The sequence below is a fragment of the Salmo salar genome, chromosome 07 (genome assembly GCF_965601325.2).
Source record: "Salmo salar chromosome 07, fSalSal1, whole genome shotgun sequence".
In the NCBI taxonomy this organism is placed as follows: Eukaryota; Metazoa; Chordata; class Actinopteri; order Salmoniformes; family Salmonidae; genus Salmo; species Salmo salar.
Genome location: NC_138297.1, coordinates 63,670,001 through 63,685,000, shown reverse-complemented (window position 1 = coordinate 63,685,000; position 15,000 = coordinate 63,670,001). Strand labels below are relative to the sequence as shown.

At 47.0% G+C, this 15,000-nt stretch overlaps 1 protein-coding gene across 8 annotated transcripts in view; it reads right to left on the bottom strand.

The window, feature by feature from the left end:
• Positions 1-14,852: 14,852 nt before the first annotated feature.
• Positions 14,853-15,000, bottom strand: part of typh (Thymidine phosphorylase) — a 5,467-nt gene continuing 5,319 nt past the window's right edge. For all 8 annotated transcript variants that reach the window (XM_082977191.1, XM_082977192.1, XM_082977188.1 and 5 more), the window contains 1 exon segment: positions 14,853-15,000. This exon segment is cut by the window's right edge and continues 460 nt beyond it. The gene's annotated coding sequence lies outside the window, so the exon portion shown is untranslated.

Genomic DNA, 15,000 nt, shown 5'->3' with positions numbered 1-15,000 from the left:
GACCTAAATAAATCTGACCCTACCACATCCCCTCATCCCCTTACCCTCACCCTTCTTCTCACCCCTACCCTTACCCAAACATCCCCTCATCCCCTTACCCTCACCCTTCTTCTCACCCTCACCCCTCCCCTTACCCAAACATCCCCTCATCCCCTTACCCTCACCCTTCTTCTCACCCTCAACCCTCCCCTTACCCAAACATCCCCTCATCCCCTTACCCTCACCCTTCTTCTCACCCTCACCCCTCCCCTTACCCAAACATCCCCTCATCCCCTTACCCTCACCCTTCTTCTCACCCTCACCCCTACCCTTACCCAAACATCCCCTCATCCCCTTACCCTCACCCTTCTTCTCACCCTCACCCCTACCCTTACCCAAACATCCCCTCATCCCCTTACCCTCACCCTTCTTCTCACCCTCAGCCCTACCCTTACCCAAACATCCCCTCATCCCCTTACCCTCACCCTTCTTCTCACCCTCACCCCTACCCTTACCCTCACCCTTCTTCTCACCCTCCCCTTACCCTCACCCTTCTTCTCACCCTCACCCCTACCCTTACCCTCACCCTTCTTCTCACCCTCACCCCTCCCCTTACCCTCACCCTTCTTCTCACCCTCACCCCTCCCCTTACCCTCACCCTTCTTCTTACCCTCACCGCTCCCCTTACACTCACCCCTCCCCTTACCCTCACCCTTATTCTCACCCTCAAACCTCCCCTTAACTTCACCCTTCTTCTTACCCTCATCCCTCCCCTTACCCTCAATCTCACCCCTCCCCTTACCCCCCCTTACCCTCACCCGTCTTCTTACCCTCACCCCCCCACATCAAACATATAATCCAGTATATTAACTCTATCCAGTATCACATATCTTTACCTGTCCTCCTCTTCCTGTATCCTCCCTGATCCTTACATCTGACCCTGTTCTATACCTGTCTTCTTCTACCTGTATCCTCCCTGATCCTTACATCTGTCCCTGTTCTATACCTGTCTTCCTCTACCTGTACCCACCCTGATCCTTACATCTGTCCCTGTTCTATACCTGTCCTCCTCTACCTGTACCCTCCCTGATCCTTACATCTGACCCTGGTCTATACCTGTCTTCCTCTACCTGAACCCTCCCTGATCCTTACATCTGACCCTGTTCTATACCTGTCTTCCTCTACCTGTACCCTCCCTGATCCTTACATCTGACCCTGGTCTATACCTGTCCTCCTCTACCTGTACCCTCCCTGATCCTTACATCTGACCCTGTTCTATACCTGTCTTCCTCTACCTGTACCCACCCTGATCCTTACATCTGTCCCTGTTCTATACCTGTCCTCCTCTACCTGTACCCTCCCTGATCCTTACATCTGACCCTGTTCTATACCTGTCTTCCTCTACCTGAACCCTCCCTGATCCTTACATCTGACCCTGGTCTATACCTGTTTTCCTGTATCCTCCCTGATCCTTACATCTGACCCTGTTCTATACCTGTCTTCCTCTACCTGTACCCTCCCTGATCCTTACATCTGACCCTGGTCTATACCTGTCCTCCTCTACCTGAACCCTCCCTGATCCTTATATCTGACCCTGTTCTATACCTGTCCTCCTCTACCTGTATCCTCCCTGATCCTTACATCTGACCCTGTTCTATACCTGTCCTCCTTTACCTGAACCCTCCCTGATCCTTACATCTGACCCTGGTCTATACCTGTCTTCCTCTACCTGTACCCTCCCTGATCCTTACATCTGACCCTGTTCTATACCTGTCCTCCTCTACCTGTACCCTCCCTGATCCTTACATCTGACCCTGTTCTATACCTGTCTTCCTCTACCTGAACCCTCCCTGATCCTTACATCTGACCCTGTTCTATACCTGTCTTCTTCTACCTGAACCCTCCCTGATCCTTACATCTGACCCTGGTCTATACCTGTCTTCCTCTTCCGGTATCCTCTGTTGTGTCTATGGCATCATAGAATTGAAGACTGTTATTTTATCAAATCAATTCTTTGTAATTATTATTACCTGATTAAACTAATCATTTAAATGTAATTAACTAGGAAGTCGGGGCACCAAGGAAAAACTTCAGATTACAAAGTTATAATTTTCCTATTATAACTCTTCAGATATTTTAATATCTGATTAATTAGTCTTCAAATTAATGAATTATTCTTTACCTTTACGGTAGTCTCATTCTGAACGTCGTGAATCGTTGGTTATCTGCACGAACCCAGCCTTTACTATGAATCATCCATACATCAATTGTCTTAATCATTTATTTACTAAGTAACTAAATAATCACAGAAATTCATGAACAAACAAACAGTAGATATGGTTACAAGGAAATGATAGGGGAGGTTCCCTAGTGGGCTAAGCCGATATGACGGCTTGGTGGACAAAGGGAAGTGGGTGTGGACTGAGGAGGGCGTGAAAGACAAGTCACTACACAGTTGATAATTATACTGATATAAATGCTAAGCCTTTGCACATGAATGCTCACTCATTCGGGAATAATTGCAATCAATATATACTGCTCAAAAAAATAAAGGGAACACTAAAATAACACATCCTAGATCTGAATGAATGAAATAATCTTATTAAATACTTTTTTCTTTACATAGTTGAATGTGCTGACAACAAAATCACACAAAAATAATCTATGGAAATCCAATTTATCAACCCATGGAGGTCTGGATTTGGAGTCACACTCAAAATTAAAGTGGAAAACCACACTACAGTCTGATCCAACTTTGATGTAATGTCCTTAAAACAAGTCAAAATGAGGCTCAGTAGTGTGTGTGGCCTCCACGTGCCTGTATGACCTCCCTACAATGCCTGGGCATGCTCCTGATGAGGTGGCGGATGGTCTCCTGAGGGATCTCCTCCCAGACCTGGACTAAAGCATCCGTCAACTCCTGGACAGTCTGTGGTGCAACGTGGCGTTGGTGGATGGAGCGAGACATGATGTCCCAGATGTGCTCAATTGGATTCAGGTCTGGGGAACGGGCGGGCCAGTCCATAGCATCAATGCCTTCCTCTTGCAGGAACTGCTGACACACTCCAGCCACATGAGGTCTAGCATTGTCTTGCATTAGGAGGAACCCAGGGCCAACCGCACCAGCATATGGTATCACAAGGGGTCTGAGGATCTCATCTCGGAACCTAATGGCAGTCAGGCTACCTCTGGCGAGCACATGGAGGGCTGTGCGGCCCCCCAAAGAAATGCCACCCCACACCATGACTGACCCACCACCAAAACGGTCATGCTGGAGGATGTTGCAGGCAGCAGAACGTTCTCCACGGCGTCTCCAGACTCTGTCACATCTGTCACGTGCTCAGTGTGAACCTGCTTTCATCTGTGAAGAGCACAGGGCGCCAGTGGCGAATTTGACAATCTTGGATTTCTCTGGCAAATGCCAAACGTCCTTCACGGTGTAGGGCTGTAAGCACAACCCCCACCTGGGGACGTCGGGCCCTCATACCACCCTCATGGAGTCTGTTTCTGACTGTTTGAGCAGACACATGCACATTTGTGGCCTGCTGGAGATCATTTTGCAGGGCTCTGGCAGTGCTCCTCCTGCTCCTCCTTGCACAAAGGCGGAGGTAGCGGTCCTGCTGCTGGGTTGTTGCCCTCCTACGGCCTCCTCCACGTCTCCTGATGTACTGACCTGTCTCCTGGTAGCGCCTCCATGCTCTGGACACTACGCTGGCAGACACAGCAAACCTTCTTGCCACAGCTCGCATTGATGTGCCATCCTGGATGAGCTGCACTACCTGAGCCACTTGTGTGGGTTGTAGACTCCGTCTCATGCTACCACTAGAGTGAAAGCACCGCCAGCATTCAAAAGTGACCAAAACATCAGCCAGGAAGCATAGGAACTGAGAAGTGGTCTGTGGTCACCACTGCAGAACCACTCCTTTATTGGGGTGTCTTGCTAATTGCCTATAATTTCCACCTGTTGTCTATTCCATTTGCACAACAGCATGTGAAATTTATTGTTAATCAGTGTTGCTTCCTAAGTGGACAGTTTGATTTCACAGAAGTGTGATTGACTTGGAGTTATATTGTGTTGTTTAAGTGTTCCCTTTATTTTTTTTGAGCAGTGTATATTTACGCTCAGTGTGTCATCGTGATCTCTGTTGGAATCGTCCGTCTTTCTGTTGGAAAGTTCATCTGATCGTCTCTCTGCTTCCATGAAGTCTCTCTGGATACTTGAGAGTACCCTTCAAAAATGTTCTTATAGAATAGATGTTTCGGCGGTTGTTGGTCTTCACATTCCAGGTCGACATAATTTCTAGCTGTCACGGCCGTCGTAGTGATTGGACCAAAATGCAGCGGGTACGTGAATGCTCATTATCTTCTTTATTTAAAATAAATGAACACTGAACAAAAAGAACGACGAAAACAGTCTTGTCAGGCACACAGCTAAACAAGAAACAACTACCCACAAAACCCATAGAAAAAACACCCCAACTAAATAGGACCTTCAATTAGAGGCAACGAGGAACAGCTGCCTCCAATTGAAGGTCAAAACAATAAACTAGACATAGAAATAGAAAAAATAGAAAATAGAACATAGAAATACAAAACATAGAACACTACCCAAAAACCCAGACAACACAAAACAAACACACCCCTGACACGTCCTGACCAAACTACAATAACAAATAACCCCTTATACTAGTCAGGACGTGACAGTACCCCCCCCCCCCCCCCCAAGGTGCAGTCCCCGGATGCACCTTAAACAAAAACACAAAAATAAACCCAAAACAAAAATAATCCCGGAGGGTGGCCACCGTCACCGATGGTTCTTGTGCTACACCCCCTCCCCAACCTCCTACTATGGAGGTGGCTCAGGCTCTGGCCTTACTCCCCAACCTAACCTGTCCACCCCCGCTAACTATTTATTATATTTTACCCCTCCCGAAGTCTCTGGACTAAGGCGCATCGTTGAAGACCTCGGGCTGATGCGCGTCGCTGGAGACCTCGGACTGATGCGCGTTGCTGGAGACTTCGGACTGGAGGGCGACTCTGGGAGCTCCGGACTGGAGGGCGACTCTGGGAGCTCCGGACTGGAGGGCGACTCTGGGAGCTCCGGACTGGAGGGCGACTCTGGCTGCGCCGGTTCCGGACTGTAGGGTGACTCTGTCGGTTCTGGACTGTAGGCCGTCTCTGTCGGTTCCGGACTGTGGGCCGTCTCTGTCGGTTCCGGACTGTGGGCCGTCTCTGTCGGTTCCGGACTGTGGGCCGTCTCTGTCGGCTCCGGACTGTGGGCCATCTCTGCTGGCTCCGGACTGTGGGCCGTCTCTGCTGGCTCCGGACTGTGGGCCGTCTCTGCTGGCTCTGGACTGTGGGCCGTCTCTGCAGGCTCCGAACTGTGGGCCATCGCTAGACGGGGCACTGTTGCCGGAAGCTCTGGACGGGGCACTGTCGCCGGAAGCTCTGGACGGGGAACTGTCGCCGGAAGCTCTGGACGGGGAACTGTCGCCGGAAGCTCTGGACGGGGAACTGTCGCCGGAAGCTCTGGACGGGGAACTGTCGCCGGAAGCTCTGGACGGGGAACTGTCGCCGGAAGCTCTGGACGGGGAACTGTCGCCGGAAGCTCTGGACGGGGTACTGTCGCCGGAAGCTCTGGACGGGGTACTGTCTTTGGAAGCTCTGGACGGGGTACTGTCGTCGGAAGCTCTGGACGGGGACTGCGCACTGAAAGCCTGATACATGGGGCTGGCTTTGGAGACGCCAGACTATTTACACGCACCACAGGGCTAGTGCGAGGAGCAGGAACAGGACGTACTGGACTGGGCTGACACACTGGAGGCCTGGTGCGTGGGGCTGGTACTGGAGGTACCAGGCTGGGGACACGCACCCCAAGGCTAGTGCAAGGAGCGGGAACAGGACGTACTGGACTGGGCTGACGCACTGGAGGCCTGGTGCGTGGTGCTGGCTTTAGAGATGCCAGACTAGAGACATGCACCTTGAGGCCAGTACGAGGAGCAGGAACTGGATACACCGGGCCATGAACCAGCACTGGAGGTCTGGAGCGCACAGCCTGCACCACCCGTCCTGGCTGGGTAGTCACAGTAGCCCTGCACGGGTGGAGTGCTGGCACAGGGCGAACTGGACTGTGCAGAGGCCTGATGGCTGCCGTGCGTAGAGCAGGCGCAGGGTAGACTGGGCCCAGGAGACGCGCTGGTGGCCAGATGTATTGTGCCGGCGCACTTCTCCCAGGCTGGATGCCCACTCTAGCACGGCACTTACGGGAGGCTGGGATCGCACACACCGGACTGTGCGTGCGCATGGGCAAGATTTTGCGCACTTCCGCATAGACCGGCGCTCTCACTGCCAAACACTCCCCATAATAAGCACGGGGAGTTGGCTTAGGGCTCTTGCCTGATCTAGCCACACTCCCCGTGTGCCCCCCCCAAAAAAATGTTTTGGGGCGGCCTCTCATACTGTCCAATCGGCGCGTATAAGGCCTCATAACGGCGCCGCTCCACCTTGGCTGCCTCCAGCTCCTCCTTAGGGCGAGCGTATTCCCCAACCTGGTTCCATGGTCCAGCCCCGTCCAGAATTTGCTCCCATGTCCACGATTCCAGATAGCTGCTCTCCAGGTGCTGCTCCTTCCTTCGCTGCTTGGTCCGTTTGTGGTGGGCAGTTCTGTCACGGCCGTCGTAGTGATTGGACCAAAATGCAGCGGGTACGTGAATGCTCATTATCTTCTTTTTTTAAATAAATGAACACTGAACAAAAAGAACGACGAAAACAGTCTTGTCAGGTACACAGCTAAACAAGAAACAACTACCCACAAAACCCATAGAAAAAACACCCCTACTAAATAGGACCTTCAATTAGAGTCAACGAGGAACAGCTGCCTCCAATTGAAAGTCAAAACAATAAACTAGACATAGAAATAGAACATAGAAATACAAAACATAGAACACTATCCAAAATACCCAACAACACAAAACAAACACACCCCTGCCACGTCCTGACCAAACTACAATAACAAATAACCCCTTTTACTGGTCAGGATGTGACACTAGCTGCAGACTAGTAATTAGTATCGAAGATTTGCTCTTATTCTGTCGGGATCAATAGTCTCAGAGTTTCAACAACCATTACAACCTTAGCTTATACTGAGGTTTCTGTGGTCTCTGCTCAACCTTCGCTCCCTCAGCTGACCGAGGTATGCATGGTCTGAACTGGGATTCTTCAGGTGGGGGTTTTATTCGTAACAGTAGAAAAGGGCTGTCCCATGAGCCAGATCATGTCTGTGCTCACGGGGGCGGGCCAATGACTTTGAAGGATATACAATTCTCTCACATTAATGGTTCAACATCACCTTATATAATTTCACAAATAGTTTCATCTTTACTCATTCGTTTTATACAATAATTAGACGTAAACCTCATAACGGAGGCTCCTGTAAAACAAACTTATGGTAATGTGGCTGTATTGTCTTTCATAAGGTCACAAACATGAAACAAAACGGACCGGGTCGTAACTGGCTACTCCACCGACCGTTTACACATTCTCCAAAACATGGATATTGTTCAGTTCTCAAGTTCTGTGATGTAGAAGAAGTTCCTTTGTTCTCTGTAAATGTGTCTCTTTCTGCATGTCCAGGAGGAGAGTCTCCTCCAGGAATTTACGACCTGAGATAACAGAACCTGGGTGTAGGAGGGAGAGAGAGGGAGAGAGAGGGGGATGGTACTAACTATACCCAAAGTGGGCCATATCATGACACCTCCCTGATCCTTACATCTGACCCTGGTCTATACCTGTCTTCCTCTGAAAGCACTGAACTGAGCATTTAGAGTTAGAGCAATTCCAGTGGCGGCTGGTGGGAGGAGCTACAGGAGGACGGGCTCATTGTAATGGCTGGAATGGAATTCATGGAATGGTATCAAACATATGGAAACCACGTTTGACTCCGTTCCAAATATTCCATTCCAGCCATAACAATGAGCCCATCCTCCTATTGCTCCTCCCACCAAACTCCACTGAGCAATTCAATGTTAGCGCCCAAAGTGTCTTCAGTCATACAGCAACACTCTGGTCCTGGTTAGTGGTGGTAGGAATGGTTTGGTCCGAAGTTAGCCTGGTGTTGGTCATCAGAGTAGGCAAGGATTTCTTCAGGGTAGGCAAGGTTTGTATGTGCATAGGCCTGGTTTGGTTCAGGATAAGCATGGTTTTGGTCAGGGTAGTCAGGGTCATCAAGGAAGTCAGGGTTTGGTTCACAATGGTCCTCAGAGCGAATCAGTTGACTACCATTTCTCAGCTTGGCTTTCTGACCAACAGTCTGGTACAGATACTCAGCCAATATAAAGTGGAGGACAAGTTTAACATCAACAACAACAACAAACTGGAAAACCTGTCGATCAAGACAAATGTGAACAACTGAATAATATGTGTGTGTCTGTGTTCATGTGGCAGTGTGTGTGTGTCTGTGTTTTACCTGAATGTTTAGCAGGACATTCTAACCAAGTGAGAGAGACTTTGTCATTTCTTCAAACGATCATCTTTATTTAATAAGAATTGCAATAATGAAGCTGGTCGACCCCACACTCTTGAGTGTAAGGCCGAGAGCTCAACGATACAGAAAAAACAGAGGTCCTATATAGCAGACCTAAAAATGCTTAGTCATGGCTGGTTCCACCCCTCCCATGCAGATCGGGGCATCATAAGCTACCTTGGGTTCATCTTGTGGTTATGTTCACCGGTGTTGTTTCCCCGTACCTTGGGTTAGTTTCTCAGAAGCAAAGATCATTAGAAACAAATAGGGGTTTGTTCTATTTCTCAGGCTCTCTCTATCTCGGCTCACACTATGTCCTTGACTATATCCACAGACCAGCTGCAGGGAGCTAGAGGGGAACCATCCCTTTACAGAAGCACAGCATTTGTAGTTATGAAAATCTCTTACTATTGTTAACCTGTTAGGGCTAGGGGGCAGTATTGACACGGCTGGATAAAAAACGTACCCGATTTAATCTGGTTACTACTCCTGCCCAGTAACTAGAATATGCATATAATTATTGGCTTTGGATAGAAAACACCCTAAAGTTTCTAAAACTGTTTGAATGGTGTCTGTGAGTAGAACAGAACTCATATGGCAGGCAAAAACCTGAGAAGATTTCATGCAGGAAGTGGCCTGTCTGACAAGGTGTCGTTCTTCTTGCCTCTGTTTATTGAAGACTGAGGATCTCTGCTATAATGTGACACTTCCTACGGCTCCCATAGGCTCTCAGAAGGCGGCAAAAAGCTGAATCGTGGCTTTGCAGGCTCTGGTTGAAAAAAAGTAGCGCGTTTGGGTAGTGGCTGGTTACAGTACTGTGAGACTCAGGCGCGTGCCCGCGTCGACCGAATGCTTTGTTTTCTTTCCTCTGTTTACCTAAACGCAGATTCCCGGTCGGAATATTATCGCTTTTTTACGAGAAAAATGGCATAAAAATGGATTTTAAACAGCGGTTGACATGCTTCGAAGTACGGTAATGGAATATTTAGAATTTTTTTGTCACGAATTGCGCCATGCTCGTGACCCTTATTTACACTTCGGATAGTGTCTTGAACGCACGAACAAAACGCCGCTATTTGGATATAACGATGGATTATTTTGGACCAAACCAACATTTGTTATTGAAGTAGCAGTCCTGGGAGTGCATTCTGACGAAGAACATCAAAGGTAATCAAACTTTTGTAATAGTAAATCTGACTTTGGTCAGGGCTAAACTTGGTGGGTGTCTAAATAGCTAGCCGTGATGGCTGGGCTATCTACTGAGAATATTGCAAAATGTGCTTTCACCGAAAAGCTATTTTAAAATCGGACACCTCGATTGCACAAAGGAGTTCTGTATCTATAATTCTTAAAATAATTGTTATGTTTTTTGTGAACGTTTATCGTGACTAATTTAGTAAATTCACCGGAGGTTTGCGGGGGGTATGCTAGTTCTGAACGTCACATGCTAATGTAAAAAGCTGTTTTTTTATATAAATATGAACTTGATTGAACAAAACATGCATGTATTGTATAACATAATGTCCTAGGTGTGTCATCTGATGAAGATCATCAAAGGTTAGTGCTGCATTTAGCTGTCTTCTGGGTTTTTGTGACATTATATGCTAGCTTGAAAAATGGGTGTCTGATTATTTCTGGCTGGGTACTCTGCTGACATAATCTAATGTTTTGCTTTCGTTGTAAAGCCTTTTTGAAATCGGACAGTGTGGTTAGATTAACGAGAGTCTTGTCTTTAAAATGGTGTAAAATAGTCATATGTTTGAGAAATTGAAGTAATAGCATTTCTAAGGTATTTGAAAATCGCGCCACGGGATTACACTGCCTGTTGCGTAGGTGGGACGATTACGTCCCGCCTAGCCCAGAGAGGTTAAGCATATAATTCAACGATCAATATTCAACAAAGCAGGTAAATACATAATATTTCCCTTACAGTTTCCACACATCTAAGTTCCTGTAGATTGTTAAAACAGGATGTCACATACTACAGTCGAAACCAAAAGGCTCTTATCTGTATGCCCAGACCCATGACTAAGTCACACAAGACAAGCCTATACTAAAATATAACAATGGATAATTCTCCAAGTAAAAACAGCATAGTATGTTCAATTAAACAACATAGTAGGTAATTCAATAATTTCCTCCATAATGGTTACATAAAACAGGTTACTTAAGGCAAAAACAAAAGTAGGGTGGTTGGTCGGGGTGGATGAGTGGACGTATAACACAAATGTCTAGCAACCCCAAGGTTGTGTGTTTGAATCTCATCACGGAACACTTTAGCAACTTTTAGCTAATTAGCAACATTGTAACTACTTTTTAGTTACGTTGCAACTACTTATCAAGTTAGCTAACCCTTCCCCTAATCCTTTTAGCTAACCCTTCCACTAACCTTAACCCCTAGAGCTAGTTAGCATTAGCCACCTAGCTGTTAGCAACAACAAATTGTAATTTGTGACATATGATACGCTTAACAAATTCGCAACATATCGTGTGAATTGTTATTCATAACATATCATTAAAAATGGATAATGGACATCCACAAATTAAGATACCATACGAAATGTTACATATCATAGTAAATGGAGTGTTTTGGTTTTATATACACACAAAATAATACGAAATGCTCTGAGACCAAGTTGAGAAAACCAGGCACAGCTCATCACCCGTCAAACACCATCCCTACAGTGAAGCCTGGTGGCAGCATCATGCTATGGGGATGCTATTCAGCTGTATGGACTGGGAGACTGGCAAGGATAGAGGGAACAATGAATGGATCCAAATACAGGCAAATCCTTGATGATGACCTGCTTTAGAGTGCAAACAACTTTAGACTGAGGCAAAGATTTACGTTCCAACAGGACAATGACCCTAAGCTTACAGCCAAAACAATGCTGGAATGACTTCAGAACAAGAATGTGAAAGTCCTTGAGTGGCCCACCTAAAGCCCAGACTTGAAAGCATTGAAAATCTGTGGATTGAAGGACATAAAGACTGCTGTTTTTCACTGCTCCCCATCTAATTTAACAGAGCTTGAGAACAGAACAGAGCTTGAGAAAAGGAAGAATGGGAGAAAACCCCCAAATCCAGATGTGTAAAGCTGATACAGACAAACCCAAGATGACGCAAATCTGTAATCGCTGCCAAAGGTGCTTCTACAAAGTATAGACTCAGGGGTGTGAATACTTATGTAAATTTGATTTCTGTATTTAACTTTCAATACATTTGCAAAATATTTTTATATTGATTTAGATGCAGCCTACACTGGGCCTTTATGATATCCTTTACAAATCAAATCAAACTAAATTGTATTTGTCACATACACATATTTAGCAGATATGTGAGTGAGTAGTGAAATGCTTGTGTTCCTAGCTCCAACAGTGCAGTAATATCTCCTTTCTTTCTGTAATGTTTCCTTTCTTTCTGTGCCACCAAATGTTTGCATAATATTAAAGTTACCAGGTTGTTAGGGCCATACGGGCCAAACATTTTGTTCTTTTATTTGTATTATAATAGAGATGTGTGGACATGTGTATTCATATTTAGAAGCATCGTGGAAAGCAGTATCGTTTTTGTTTTGGAAGAATCTGTTGAGTTCATGCTGAGACAAACCAAAAAGGAAAATCCCTACACACACTAATGAAACTGTCAGTGAAACTGATATAACACAGTCAGCTGTCAATCAGCATTTGTCTTGGCTTACTGTGTGTGTTTCTGGATAACAGTCAGGAAGTCACGCCTGACATACTTCCGACCACAACTCCTGATTCCTGCTAACAAGCAAAAATTAAAGCAGGAAGCAGCAGTGACTCGGTCTATAAAAAAGTGGTCAGATGAAGCAGATGCTAAACTACAGGACTGTTTTGCAATCACAGACTGGAACATGTTCCGGGATTCTTCCGATGGCATTGGGGAGTACACCACATCAGTCACTGGCTTTATCAATAAGTGCACCGAGGACGTTGTCCCCACAGTGACTGTACGTACATACCCCAACCAGAAGCCATGGATTACAGGCAATATTCACACTGAGCTAAAGGGTAGAGCTGCCGCTTTCAAGGTGCGGGACTCTAACTCGGAAGCTTATAAGAAATCCTGCTATGCCCTGCGACAAACCATCAAACAGGCAAAGCATCAATACAAGGCTAAGATTGAATCATACTACACCGGCTCCGACGCTGATCTTATGTGGCAGGGCTTGCAAACTATTACAGACTACAAAGGGAAGCACAGCCGCGAGCTGCCCAGTGACACGAGCCAACCAGACCAGCTAAATCACTTCTATGCTCGCTTCGAGGCAAGCAACACTGAGGCATGCATGAGAGCATCAGCAGTTCCGGATGACTGTGTGATCACGCTCTCCGTAGCCGACGTGAGTAAGACCTTTAAACAGGTCAACATTCACAAGCCTGTGGGGCCAGATGGATTACTAGGACGTGTGCTCCGGGCATGTGCTGACCAACTGGCAGGTGTCTTCACTGACATTTTCAACATGTCCCTGATTAAGACTGTAATACCAACATGTTTCAAGCAGACCACCATAGTCCCTGTGCCCAAGAACACGAAGGCAACCTGCCTAAATGACTACAGACCCGTAGAACTCACGTTCGTGGCCATGAAATGCTTTGAAAGGCTGGTAATGGCTCACATCAACACCATTATCCCAGGAACCCTAGACCCACTCCAATTTGCATACCGCCCAAACAGACCCACAGATGATGCAATCTCTATTGCACTCCACACAGCCCTTTCCCACCTGGATAAAAGGAACACCTATGTGAGAATGCTATTCATTGCTATTCATACAGCTCAGCGTTCAACACCATAGTACCCTCAAAGCTCATCACTAAGCTAAGGATCCTGGGACTAAACACCTCCCTCTGCAACTGGATCCTGGACTTCCTGATGGGCCGTCCCCAGGTGGTGAGGGTAGGTAGCAACACATCTGCCACGCTGATCCTCAACACTGGAGCCCCCCAGGGGTGCATGCTCAGTCCCCTCCTGTACTCCCTGTTCACCCACGACTGCATGGCCAGGCACGACTCCAACACCATCATTAAGTTTGCAGACGACGCAACAGTGGTAGGCCTGACCACCGACAACGACGAGACAGCTTATAGGGAGGAGGTCAGAGACCTGACCGGGTGGTGCCAGAATAACAACCTATCCCTCAACGTAACCAAGACTAAGGAGATGATTGTGCACTACAGGAAAAGGAGGGCCGAGCACGCTCCCATTCTCATCGACGGGGCTGTAGTGGAGCAGGTTGAGAGCTTCAAGTTCCTTGGTGTCCACATCACCAACAAACTAGAATGGTCCAAACATACCAAAACAGTCGTGAAGGGCACGACAAAGCCTATTCTCCCGCAGGAAACTAAAAAGATTTGGCATAGGTCCTGAAATCCTCAAAAGGTTCTACAGCGGCACCATCCTGACTGGTTGCATCACTGCCTGGTATGGCAACTGCTCGGCCTCCGACTGCAAGTCACTACAGAGAGTAATGCGTACGGCCCAGTACATTACTGGGGCTAAGCTGCCTGCCATCCAGGACCTCTACACTAGGCGGTGTCAGAGGACGACCCTAAAAATTGTCAAAGACCCCAGCCACCCCAGTAATAGACTGTTCTCTCTACTATCGCATGGCAAGCGGTAGCGGAGTGCCAAGTCTAGGACAAAAAGGTTTCTCAACAGTGTTTACCCCCAAGCCATAAGACTCCTGAACAGGTAGTCAAATGGCTACCCGGACTATTTGCACTGTGTGCCCACTCCCCCAACCCCTCATTTACGCTGCTGCTACTCTCTGTTTATCATATATGCATAGTCACTTTAACTATACATTCATGTACATACTACCTCAAATGGCCCGACCAACCAGTGCTCCCGCACATTGGCTAACCGGGCTATCTGAATTGTGTCCCGCCACCCACCAACCACTCTTTTACGCTACTGCTACTCTCTGTTCATCATATATGCATAGTCACTTTAACCATATCTACATGTACATACTACCTCAATCAGCCTGACTAACCGGTGTCTGTATGTAGCCTCGCTACTCTATATAGCCTCGCTACTGTTATATTTCACTGTCTTTTTACTGTTGTTTTAATTTCTATACTTACCTATTGTTCACCTAATACCTTTTTTGCACTATTGGTTAGAGCCTGTAATTAAGCATTTCACGTGACAAATAAACTTTGATTTGATTTGAGTTGCTCAACGGTTCCCCCAAGTTGGGCAAGCAAGCGCCTTTGACTGTCGGCCCAGATGATGTATGGTCGTACTGGTCACACACACACAGACAAAACATGAATCTTTTGCCCAGAAACAGGCTCCAGACAGAACAATAGCTCAATCATTGGTGGGCAGGAATAACCTTTACTCTGTCTCCCGTTAACTTAAGAGGAACCAGTCAGTTTCTGTCAAGTATTGGCTGAGCTCCCAGACATCCTGGGGTCATGCTACACACCCAGAACAGTTACAACAGGCCTCTATTAATGTGCACA